Source organism: Somniosus microcephalus, chromosome 5 (genome assembly GCF_052327205.1).
Source record: "Somniosus microcephalus isolate GS21.2 chromosome 5, FLI_Smic_1.0, whole genome shotgun sequence".
NCBI lineage: Eukaryota > Metazoa > Chordata > Chondrichthyes > Squaliformes > Somniosidae > Somniosus > Somniosus microcephalus.
The window spans coordinates 113,027,031-113,040,622 of NC_140991.1; the positions used below are offsets into that span (position 1 = coordinate 113,027,031).

The window sequence follows — 13,592 nt, forward strand, 5'->3', positions numbered from 1 at the left end:
ACTGCTATATTTGAGTAAGGATACTGCAATTGTTGTTAAGGATTGCTCATTATATTGAATTTATTTTTTTAAACATTATTGACTTAAAGTATGAGTCAATGAAAATAACTTTGGCATAATATGATCAGCTGGAAACAGGAACTGTTAGGAATTTATTTTGTTTTGAGTTACCTAAAACACCACTGAACATATTGGATACCAGGAGAAAGTTTATCAAAGTAACATATCCAATTGTTTTGTTAACCCTTAATCCTAGTCAAGACCTCTAAATTCTAAGGGCTAAAATTTTGTGGCTGCCACGAGAGTTGCCGGTGTCACCACGGCCTCGGGTTAATGGCCGCTGAAAATGGTCGAAGCATTAGGGGAGAAAAATTCGTGCTGGGGACTAAAGATTTTTAACCCAGCGCTAAGTCACCATGTAACACCCTCCTAGTGGCGTTACTGCAGGCATCGCAGGCGAAGTTGCTGTCCAGAAGCGGCGTTTCATCTTCCAACAGTCTCTAGAAGTGAGGCAATGAGTTTGCTAGGCATTGTGGGAAATTAAAAGGGCAATGCTTTAAAAGGACAATGCATTCTGAACTAATAAAAATAAAAAAGAAGTAAAAAAATGTAGTTTTCAGCTCTTACTGCCTTTTTAAAAGAAGTCCCAAATGGAAGTCTCCAGCTCTTAAAGCTGAATTCCATTCCGCACCTCAAAAAATGGGAAAAGTGCTTCAGCACCAACACAAATGCTCAGCAAGCCAGGCACCCAGTTTCTCGCATGCAGCACTCCAGCTTTGCGCAGGGGGTCAACACTGGACAAGAGGCCCTCTTCCCACAGGGACCAAGAGGCTCTCCAGAAAGAACAATGTGCGACCACATCACCGAGGCTGTCACTGCAAGCAGTGTCACCCCTCACCACCTGGCTCCAGTGCCCAAAGAAGCTTCATGACCTCTAACCACTGGTCAAGGTCAGTGAATGCATCTTCAAAGCCGTCTCCTACCAACTGCGTCACTAGCCTCACACACTGCTCAATGCACAACTCCCCCCCCCCCCCCACCCCAATCACTCACCTACCAACAATCTGCACCAATCACGAGGCACATCTCCCATTCCTAGCCTCACCTCACCCCCTTGGAAGAGATGGTGTAGGCCATTCTTGGCAGGGGCATGGCTGAGCCATTGGCCAGCGGCAGGGCAGAAAGGATACAAGATGCTGGTATCCTCTTACGTTACCCTCCTTCTCACATGCACCTCTTGCTTTCCCGCCCTCCCCTCACCACAACTCCACTCTTGTGCCTCCCTCATTTCACACACCCAAGAACTGCAGCCTGCCCAGCCAGTGGTTGACCAAGAAAAGGGAAGCCTGCACTTGCAGGGGTAAAATAGGGATAATCCTCTTAACTGCCTGTTAACTACCTGTTAACAGGCAGTTAAGTGGCTGTAATCCCCTTCCCGCCTCGGGGAGGCAGCTCCCAGCGCGGGTCGGGTACCCGCCTCCTGGGAAGATGGCACGGAGTTGGGTTGGGGGGTGGGATGGGCACCCACCCCCAGATTCTGCCATTTTCCCGGCAGTCCCGCCTCCAAACCCACCTCCCCAGGGCTGGTAAACTTCCCCCCCACCCCTCGTCACTGTTGTAATGTAGGATGTGAGTAATGTCAAAAAGGGGATAAGTTCATGGTTTAATTGCTCTTGCATGATTCAGGTCCATTTGTATTATATTAAAGCTTGAAGATCACAGCAGCTTATACAATTTATTATTGAAATTTTACATGATGTGGCATGAACAGTGCACATTATACGTCTATGAAATTATTATCACACTACCTGATTTTCAAAAAAATATAACATGGTGGCTGCAGCAAAGTGCTTGAAGTAGTTGCTTATTCAAGAGCTGGTCAACCTCGCCCATGAGAGGGTTAGCAACTGTATCAAGGCTGGGACTGTACCTGGGCTCACTAGCTGGGAGTCCAGGGATTATACTGCAAGGAATACCAGGCCACCCGAAAGCTTAAAGATTCCATGCAAGAACTGGGCAAAGCTAATTAAAAAGCAAGGCTTGTGTCCACATGATTCTAAACTTTAGTTCTGTGCAAATGCCTTTAAAATAAGTTACAAATTCTTAGGGCTAAAATGTCATCCGTTACCAGCAAAAAGTAGCACAAAGAAGGCAGCTGCCACTCTTTCGCCAGCTTTCTCAAGGCCCAGCAGTGCTGCCAGTAAGATCGATGGCCCTGCAGGTTTAAATGAGGGAGGGGTGACGTCAGTCGGCGTGCAATGCTGACTTAACGTCACCTCGGTAGACTTCAACCTTCACACTGAGTTCATGTAAACCTAGCATGTAGGCACCTCTTAAAGGGACATACACATCATTCTCCGATGCAACAGCCATCTGATTTCTGCTAAGCAGATAGGTTTGATGAGTCTTGAATACAAGGACTCATCAGACAACAGAGAATGTCAGCGTTTGACAGCTTCATAGAACTGTCAAACGATGACAATTCATCTGTCAAAATTTTTTGGCAGATGAAACATCATACACTGATGTTCTCTGTCACCGGCTTTCCCTTAATTGGCCTGCTAAGCCTGCTGGGCGGGCTTAACAGGGTCAATCAAGGGAAAATAGCGTGGGTTGGCCAGAAGTCAATGGAGGCAGGACTAAAACCCAACAAGTGGGAGTCCCGCCTCCAAAAGCTCCCCATTGGCAAAATCCAGCCCAAAGAGTCTGCAAAGGGATATAGATAGACTAAGTGAGTGGGCAGTAAGGTGGCAGATGGAGTATAATGTAGGGAAATGCGAGGTTATTCACTTTGGTAGGAAGAATAGAAAAACAATATTTTTTAAATGGTGAGAAACTTTCAAATGTTGGTGTTCAGAGAGATTTGGGCGTCCTCGTGCAAGACACAAAGAAAGCTAGCATGCAGGTACAGCAAGCAATGAGAAAGGCAAATGGCATGTTGGCCCTTATTGCAAGAGGGTTGGAGTATAGTATAAGAGTAAGGATGTCTTGCTACAATTGTACAGGGCCTTGGTGAGACCACACCTGGAGTACTGTGCACAGTTCTGGTCTCCTTATCTAAGGCGGTGCAACAAAGGTTCACGAGATAGATTCCTGGGATGAGAGGGTTGACCTATGATGAGAGACTGTGTAGAATGGGCTTATACTCTGGAGTTTAGAAGAATGAGAAGTGATCACATTGAAACATACAAGAGTATTGACAGGGTAGATGCTGAGAGATTGTTTCTCTTGGCTGGAGTGTCTAGAACTAGGGGGCCTCCTTACACACCTCACCCCCGCGGAGTGCCGGCTGCACTCCATGAGCCTGGCACTTCTGTTGAGTGCTGGGCTCTTTTGCCAGCACTCCCAATCCCTGGGGGCCCAGCTGGGCCCCGGGTTGCGCTGCGCAAGGCCTCTCCCCTTTAATAAGGGGAGGAAGGCCTGCAATACCACAGTACGTAGTGCCATGATATTCCCTCGCAGCGTCCCAAGAGCACAGAAGGAGGCTATTTGGCCCATTGAGTCCGTGCCGGCTCTCTCTAGAGCAATCCAGTCAGTCCCATTCCCCCGCTCTATCCCCGCAGCCCTGCAAGTTTATTTCTCTCAAGTGACTATCCAGTCTCCCCTTGGAAACATTGAGTGTCTCCGCTTCCACCACTTCCGTTGGCAGCGAATTCCAGGTCATCACCACTCGCTGCCTAAAAATGTTTTTCCTCATGTTCCCCCCTGTATCTCTTGCCCAAAACCTTAAGTCTGTGTCCTCTAGTCCTTGTACCATCAACTAGTGGGAAAAGCCTTTCCCCGTCTCGCCTATCCAAACCCGTCATAATTTTGTACACTTCTATCAAATCACCCCTCAACCTCCTTTGCTCTGATGAAAACAAATCCAGCTTCTCCAACCTGTCCTTGTAGCCCATCCTGTTCCCTGTTCCCCATCCCCGAAACCATTCTGGTAAATCTCCTCTGCACTCTCTCAAGGGCCTTCACATCCTTTCTAAAGTGTGGTGACCAGAACTGTATGCAATACTCCAGTTGTGGTCTAACCAGCGCTTTATAAAGGTTCAGCATAACTTCTCTACTTTTGTACTCAATACCTCTATTTATGAAGCCCAAGATCCCATATGCTCTCTCAATATGTCCTGCCACCTTCAGGGACCTATACACAGGGAATGGTAGCATAGTGGTAATGTCATCTGGGCTATTAATTCATGAGCCTTGGACTAATGATCCCGAAACGTGAGTTCAAATCCCACCATGGCAGCTGGGGAATTTAAATTCAGTTAAAATAAAAAGCTAGTCATGGTTAATCATGAAATTGTCGTATCTGGCTTTGTAGAGAAGAAAATCTGCTATCCTTACCTAGTCTGGCTGTATGTGACTTCAGACCCATAGCAATGTGGTTGACTCTTAACTGCCCTCTGACATGGCCGAGCAAGCCACTCAGTTGTAACAAACTGCTACGAAACAAAATAATAAGAATGAAACCGGACGGACCACCTGCCTATGACCTCGGTACGGACACGGCAACGGCACACCCAGCCCAGTCAACCGACATCTTGTGCCAAAATTGGGAGAGCTGTCCCACAGAATAGTCAAACCTGACATAGGCATAATCACAGAATCATACCTTTCAGCCAATGTCCCAAACTCCTCCATTACCATCCCTGGTATGTCCTGTCCCACTGGCATGACACATCCAGCAGGGGTGGCGGCACAGTGGTATACAGTCGGGAAGGAGTGGCCCTGGGAGTTCTCAACATTGACTCCAGACCCCATGAAGTCTCATGGCTTCAGGTCAAGCATGGGCAAGAAAACCTCCTGCTGATTACCACCTACTGCCCTCCCACAGCTGATGTATCAGTACTCCGCCATGTTGAACACCACTTGGAAGTAGCAGTGGCACAGAATGTAATCTGGATGGGGGACTACAATGTCCATCACCAAGAGGGGCTTGGTAGCACCACCACTGACCGAGTCCTGAAGGACATAGCTGCCAGTCTGGGCCTGCGACAGGTGGTGAGAGAACTAACACGAGGGGAAAAACCTACTTGACCTCGTCCTCACCAAACTACCTGTCGCAGATGCATCTGTCCATGGCTGTAGTGGTAGCAGTGACCACCGCAATCATTGTGGAGATGAAGTCCCGTCTTCACACTGAGGACACCCTCCATCGTGTTGTGTGGCACTACCACCGTGCTAAATGGGATAGATTCAGAACAGATCTAGCAGCTCAAAACTGGACATCCATGAGGTGCTGTGGGCCATCAGCAGCAGCAGAAATGTATTCCACCTCAATCTGTAACCTCAGGGCCCAGCATATCCCTCACTCTACCATTACCATCAAGCCAGGGGACCAACCCTGGTTCAATAAAGAGTGTAGAAGAGCATGCCAGGAGCAACACCAGGCATACCTAAAAATGAGCTGCCAACCTGGGGAAGCTGCAACACAGGACTACATACATGCTCAAAAGCGGAAGCAGCATGCTATAGACAGGGCTAAGCAATCCCACAATCAACGGATCACATCAAAGCTCTGCAGTCCTGCCGCATCCAGTCGTGAATGGTGGTTGACCAATAAACAACTAATGGGAGGAGGAGGAGGCTCCATGAATATCCCCATCCTCAATAATGGTGGAGACCAGTACGTGAGTGCAAAAGACAAGGCTGAAGCATTTGCAACAAACTCCAGCCAGAAGTGCCGAGTGGATGATCCATATCGGCCTACTCCTAAGGTCCCCACCATCACAGAAGCCAATCTTCAGCCAATTCGATTCACACCACGTGATAGCAAGAAACGGCTGAGCACACTGGATACAGCAAAGGCTATGGGCCCTGACAACATCCTGGCTATCGTGCTAAAGACCTGTGCTCCAGAGCTAGCCGTGCCTCTAGCCAAGCTGTTCCAGTACAGCTACAACACAGGCATCTATCCGACAATGTGGAAAACTGCCCAGGTATGTCCTGTCCACAAAAAGCAAGACAAATCCAATCCGGCCAATTACCGCCCCATCAGTCTACTCTCAATCATCAGCAAAGTGATGGAAGGTGTCATTGACAGCGCTATCAAGTGGCACTTACTCACCAATAACCTGCTCACTGATGCCCAGTCCCGCCAAGACCACTCAACTCCTGACCTCATTACAGCCTTGGTCCAAACATGGACAAAAGAGCTGAATTCCAGAAGTGAAGTGAGAGTGACTGCCCTTGACATCAAGGCAGCATTTGACCAAGTGTGGCATGAAGGAGCCCTAGTAAAACTGAAGTCAATGGGAATCAGGGGGAAAACTCTCTACTGGCTGGAATCATACCTAGCACAAAGGAAGATGGTTGTGGTGATTGAAGGTCAATCATCAAAGCCCCAGGATATCGCTACAGGAGTTCCTCAGTGTCCTAGGCCCAACCATCTTCATCAATTACCTTCCCTCCAACATAAGTTCAGAAATGGGGATGTTTGCTGATGACTGCACAGTGTTCAGTGCCATTTATAACTCCTCAGATAATGAAGCAGTCCATGTCCGCATGCAGCAAGACCTAGAAGACGTTCAGGTTTGGGCTGATAAGTGGCAGGTAACATTCATGCCACAGAAGTGCCAGGCAATGACTATCTCCAACAAGTGAGAGTCTAACCACTGCCCCTTGACATTCAATGGCATTACCATCGGCGAATTCCGCACCATCAACATCCTGGGAGTCACCATTAACCAGAAACTTAACTGGACCAGCCACATAAATACTGTGGCAACAAGAGCAGATCAGAGGCTAGGTATTCTGCAGTGAGTGTCTCACCTCTTGACTCCCCAAAGCCTTTCTACCATCTACAAGGCACAATAAGGAGTGTGATGGAATACTCTCCACTTGCCTGGATGAGTGCAGCTCCAACAACGCTCAAGAAGCTCAACACCATCCAGGACAAAACAGCCCACTTGATTGGCACCCCATCTACCACCTTAAACATTCACTCCCTCCTCCACCGGCGTACCATGGCTGCAGTGTGTACCATCTACAAGATGCACTGCAGCAACTCGCCAAGGCTTCTTCGGCAACACCTCCCAAACCCGTGACCTCTTCCAACTAGAAGGACAAGGACAGCAGGTGCATGGGAACACCACCACCTCCAAGTTCCCCTTCAATTCACACACCATCCTGACTTAGAATTATATCGCCAATCCTTCATTTTCACTGGGTCAAAATCCTGGAACTCCCTACCTAACAGCACTGTGGGAGTACCTTCACCACATGGACTGCAGCATTTCAAGAAGGCGGCTCACCACCACCTTCTTGAGGGCAATTAGGGATGGGCAATAAATGCTGGCCTTGCCAGCGACACCCACATCCCATAAATGAATAAAAAAAATCTCCCAGGTCCCGCTTTCCCTGCACACTCTTTAAAACTGTGCCATTAAGTGTATATTGCCTCTCCCTGTTCCTTCTGCCAAAAGACATCACATCACACTGTAGGGGTTCGCAAAAATCCCCTCAGCCCCAAAGATCGGGAAATATTAATCTACATCGTGGACGAAGACTTTGCGTGATTTAAATTGTCTCTGGGTTGGGCAATGTTTTAAAACATACCCAGAACCGCAAAAGGGCTGCGTTAAGCTAGGCAGCACTTGGACAACACCGGAATCAAAGAACTTTGTAAAAAAATCGCACACCTTAAGACAGTACGTTTTATTTAAAAATTGCACTCTTGAGTTTGGTAATTTGCCCAGGGATATAATGGCTGTCAGAAAGCATGGCCAAGGACAAAGGGGTCTGGAAGCTGCTTTCTGTGTCTGTGAAGTCATGGCAGTCAAATCCTGTCAATCAAAAGGGAGTTTCCCCTCCCTCCAGAGACAATCGATGTTTGTTTACAGGAAACTGCTACCTTGTTGACATAAGGGATTCAACCACTTGAGACTGCAGTTTCACTGACCACAATGAATGGGTTTCTGTTTACATAGTAATACAGCCCCATTCAAAACCCATCAGGGTGAATGTAGATGGTTCGAAGGCTCAGCACAGACTTTTGATAAAGACACTCAAACTGAGGAAGGGAACAGTTTAAAATGAATGGGTTTGAATCACCCATCACTCGATCCCTTTTGTTAGCCCAGAAAACTCCAGATGTGGGCAGGAACATTTCGGCCCCAGAATGAAGACACATTCAAACCACTCCAAGCTTTATTTGAAACCCATCCCAGACAATAGGGCAGTTGGATCCCTTTTGTTTTAGCCAGATGAACTTGGATTTGGGCGGGAACATTTCAGCCCCAAAATTGGGGTATATAAAGATAGCTTCTGAGAAGCATCGCTGCCTCTCTCACCTGCCTTTGCGTGCCTTCTACAGTGTGGAAGTCTGTCTGAAGAAGTAAAAACACCAGCAGTTTACTTTTAAAACACTGAGGTGTTTTCTTTACTTCGGGACAGTGAAGATCTTGCAGGGCACGGAGCTGGCATTATAGTGGTGAGCATTTTTTTCTGACCTTCCACAAGGCAACTTAGGATAGGCATAGGGGTGGGGAGTAAAGTGGGATTTCATTAAAATTGTGATTTTAGTCGCTTTCCCTCGTTATGCCTGTTTTTCCTCCCCTATCTAAGCAATTTTTACAGTGATTACTTAAATCATGTGGTGTAGTTTCTTAGTTTTAATAAAGTTTGACCTTCTTACATCCAGATCATTTGTCCGTTTTTAATATATCATTAATTATAAGTTCCTCCAGTCAGAACTGGAAGGGTGGGTTTAGCGATTCGAAACCACTGATTGGGATTGGTCAGAGTGTAGCAGCAAAAAGCTGCTTGACCAGGTAAATTACCGTAAACCAGGTAAAGGAAGGTAAATTACCATAAACCAGGTAAAATATGCCCCCTACAACACTTCACTTTATTAAATTCCATCTGCCACTTTTCTGCCCATTCTGCTAGTCTTTCTATGTCCTGTTGCAGTCGATTGATAGCATCATCACTGTTTGCCACACCCCCAATTTGGTGTCATCGGCAAATTTAGAAATTCTACACTGTATTCCAATATCCAGGTCATTTATATATATCAAAAAAAGCAGTGGCCCCAGCACTAACCCTTGGGGAACACCACTGTCTACAATCCTCCAGTCTGAAAAGCAGCCATTTACCACAACTCGCTGTTTTCTGCCCTTAAGCCAATTCCTTATCCAAGCTGCCACTGACCCACCTATTCCATGAGCCTCAATTTTGTTAACCAGCCTTTTATGTGGTATTTTGTCAAACGCCTTCCGAAATTCCATGTAGACAACATCCATTGCATTCCCTCCATCAATCCTCTCTGTTACTTCATCAAAAAATTCAATTAGATTAGTCAAACACGATCTGCCTTTTACAAACCCATGTTGGCTCTCCTTAATTAGCTTAAACCTGTCCAAATGCCTATTAATTTTTTCCTTGATTATTGTTTCTAAAACTTTACCCACCACTGATATTAAACTGTAGTTACTAGGAGTGTCCTTACACCCTTTCTTGCAGCACCTCGATGCTGTAGAACACTGACAGCACAAATGTCAATTTAAATTTGTGCATGGTACCTTTAAGGAAACCGGCTGATGATGCGTCATAAATGACGTCATCATATCCGCTTCCTTAAGTTGTCTGCGAAACTCGCTGTGCGGGCTTAAGAAGCCCAGTCAGGGGTACGTCATGTCGGAGGCCTGGATGGAACCAGCAGGGGGTGGCTGAGACTCGCCACTGGCGTCGCCCGCAACGGACTCGCCGAGGTAGGGAAAATCGTGGTCTATGTATTGTATGGCATTGTCCTAGCTATACATTATAACCCCCTATTCGCCTTCTCTACAGCCTCACGACACTGATTATGGACCCTCAGCATTTCATGAAGAATGCCCCCATCTCTCTGCTACTACTCCACCACCTTTAATTGGTAACCCTGCATGACATATGCATTCCTTAAATTTCCATGCCCTAATTACTTAACTACATTTACTAACATTGAAAAATATTTGCTATACTCAGGCCCATTCCCTCAATGAATCTACCTGGGGCTGCAGCCTGCTGCGGAGTGTTCCCCGCCTGACTGGAAGCCAAGCAGGCTGACTTCTGGGTGGGGATCCTTGCAAAGGAAAGAGTCACATGCTGTGGTAGTAAAACTTCACAGAATATGGGGAAACCCGGACTTCCAGATTTTCCATCCAAAATTCCGCCCCCGGCCTATGCCACCTCTGTCAATATAGGGGCCAAGGATTCCACTACTGATGCTAGCTGGACCTGTAGTAGGGAAAATGCTAGAATCTATTATTAAGGACGTGGTAACAGGACACTTAGAAAATAATAACAGATTGGACAGAGTCAACACGGATTTACGAAAGGGAAATCATGTTTGACAAATCTGTTACAGTTTTTTGAGGTTGTAACTAGCAGAATAGATAAAGGGGATGTGGTATATTTGGATTTTCAGAGGGCATTCGATAAGGTGCCACACAAGAGGTTATAAACAAAATTAGGGCTCATGGAATTGGGGTTAATATTCTAGCATGGATTGAGGATTGGTTAACAGACAGAAAACAGAGAGTAGGAATAAACGAGTCATTTTCAGGTTGGCAGGCTGTAACTAGTGGGACACCACAAGGATCAATGCTTGGGCCTCAGCTATTCACAATCTATATCACTGATTTGGATGAGGGGACCAAATGTAATATATCCAAGTTTGCTGATGACAAAGCTGGGTGGGAATGTAAGTTGTGAGGAGGATGCAAAGAAGCTTCAAGGGGATATAGACAGGCTACGTGAGTGGGCAAGAACATGGCAAGTGGAATATACTGTGGAGAAATGTGAAATTATCCACTTCTGTAGGAAAAATAGAAATGCAGAGTATTTTTTAAATGGTGAGAGATTGGGAAATGTTGGTATTCAGAGGGACCTGGGTGTCCTTGTATACGAATCATTGAAAGTTAACATGCAGGTACAGCAAGCAATTAGGAAAGCAAATGGTATGTTGGCCTTTATTACAAGAGTAGACTAGGCCTATATTCTCTAGAGTTTCGAAGAATGAGAGGTGATCTCATTGAAACTTACAAAATTCTTGACAAGGTAGATGCAGGGAGGATGTTTCCCCTGGCTGGGGAGTCTAGAACCAGGGGTCATAGTCTCAGGATAAGGGGTTGGCCATTTAGGTCTGAGATAAGGAGAAATTTCTTCACTCACAGGGTGGTGACTCTTCGGAATACTCTACCCCAGAGGGCTGTGGAGGCTTAGTCGTTGAGTATATTCAAGACAGAGATCGATAGATTTTTGAATATTAAGGGAATGAAGGGATATGGGGATAGTGCAGGAAAGTGGAGTTGAGGTCGAAGATCAGCCATGATCTTATTGAATGGCGGAGCAGGCTCGAAGGGCCAAATGGCCTACTTCTGCTCCTAATTCTTATGTTCTTATGACCCCTCAAGTGGCTGTCCACAGAATAACTGATAGTTAAAATCCCCCATTACATACACTACCTAATTCTGTATTCTTTTTAATTTTCACACAAAGTGCCGTGTCCTGGTTGGCCCTCTAACCTGGAGGCCTATAGTAGGTACCAGTGATCAAGTTAGAACTAACTACTTCATCCAGCTGCACCCAAATTGCTTTAGTTCCTCCCTGCAAACCAATATAATTTCTCTCGGGAACAATTAAATCATCTTTAACAAATAGAGATAAACATATCTTCGTACCATGCTATTCATACCAACTCAGCAGCGGGGAGAGAGGTAAAAAGTAATCAGTTTGTGACATCACCAGGGAGCAGGTAACTGATTGGTTGGTGAGTATTTCTCTTTTTTAAACTTTAACTCTGTAGTTTATAGTTACTAGGGTCTTTTCTGGTGTAGCAGGGACTGTGGTAGACTACACAAGCGCCTTAGAGATATCTTAAATTGGTGATAGTAAATTAATTTAAATTAATTAAAGGGTAAGTCATGCCAGGAGAGCCCAGCCCCGTGATGTGCTCCTCTTGCTCCATGTGGGAATTCAGGGACACTGCCCCTGATGACCGTGTGTGCAGGAAATGCATCCATCTGCAGCTACTAGCAGACCGCATTGAGGCGCTGGAGATGCGGGTGGATGGGTTGTGGAGCATTCACGATGCTGAGAGGGTCGTGGATAGCACGTTTAGTGAGTTGGTCACACCGCAGGGAAGGGCTGCACAGGAAGATAGGAAATGGGTGACCACCTGGCGGGGCAATAGAAGCAGGCAGGTAGTGCAGGAGACCCCTGTGACCATTCCCCTCTCAAACAGGTATATCGCTTTGGATACTGTTGAGGGGGATGACTCACCAGGGGAAGGCAGCAGCAGCCAACTTCCTGGCACTGGGGGTGCTCCTGCTGCCCAGGAAGGGGGGAAAAAGAGTGGGAGAGCAATAGTGGTAGGGGATTCTATAGTAAGGGGAACAGATAGGCGTTTCTGTTGCCGTAGACGTGAATCCAGGATGGTTTGTTGCCTCCCTGGTGCCAGGGTCAAGGATATCACTGAGCGGCTGCAGGGCATTCTGGAGGGGGAGGGTGAACAGCCAGAGGTCGTGGTCCACATTGGTACCAACGACATAGGTAAAAAGAGGGATGAGGTCCTGCAGCAAGAATTTAGGGAGCTAGGTGAAGGATTAAAGAGCAGGACCTCAAAGGTTGTAATCTCTGGATTACTCCCGGTGCCACGTGCTAGTGGGTATAGGAATAGGAAGATAGAACAGATGAATGTGTGGCTAAAGGGATGGTGCAGGGGGGAGGGCTTTCGTTTCCTGGATCACTGGGTCTGCTTCTGGGAAAGGTGGGACTTGTACAAGTCGGACGGTTTACACCTGAACCAGAGGGGAACCAATATCCTTGCGGGGAGGTTTGCTAGCACTGCTGGGGGGGATTTAAACTAACTTGGCAGGGGGATGGGGTACAGAGTGGAGCTATAGTAGGGGGTGATTTACAGCCAAATACAGAGGAAAAAACAAGTCAGCTGGGAAGGCAGAGCAAATATGTGAAGGCAAAAGGGAATATGGCAGGGCTGGAAGGCATATATTTTAATGCAAGGAGTCTTACAAATAAGGTGGATGAACTGAAGTTGTTGTTGAACACATGGGAGTATGATATTGTTGCTATCACGGAGACATGGTTGAGGGAGGGTCAGGACTGGCAGCTCAATATTCCGGGGTATAGAATCTTCAGGCGAGACAGAGGGGGGTGTAAAAGGGGAGGGGGTGTTGCAATATTAATTAAGGAGTCAATTACTGCTGTAAGGAGGGACGATATATTAGCGGGTTCCTCTAATGAGGCCATATGGGTAGAACTTAAAAACAAAAAGGGGGCAAGCACTTTGCTGGGAGTGTACTATAGGCCCCCAAACAGTCAGGGGGAGATAGAGGAACAGATATGTAGGCAAATCTCAGAGAAGTGCGAAAATAATAGGGTAATAATAGTGGGGGATTTCAACTTCCCCAATATAAATTGGGATAGTCAGAGTGTGAAAGGCTTAGAGGGTGCAGAATTCTTAAAGTGCATCCAGGAGAGCTTTTTGAGCCAACATGTAGAAAGTCCTACAAGAGAGGGGGCGGTACTGGACCTAATTCTGGGGAATGTAGCCGGGCAAGTGGTGGAAGTATCAATAGGAGAGCATTTTGGCGACAGTG

General features: G+C 46.7%; 1 protein-coding gene across 3 annotated transcripts in view; it reads left to right on the forward strand.

Annotated features, from left to right (window-relative positions):
• The window catches only part of LOC147117265 (adenylate cyclase type 1-like), a 524,560-nt gene that overhangs the window by 438,681 nt on the left and 72,287 nt on the right, over positions 1–13,592 (forward strand). The window lies entirely within an intron of this gene.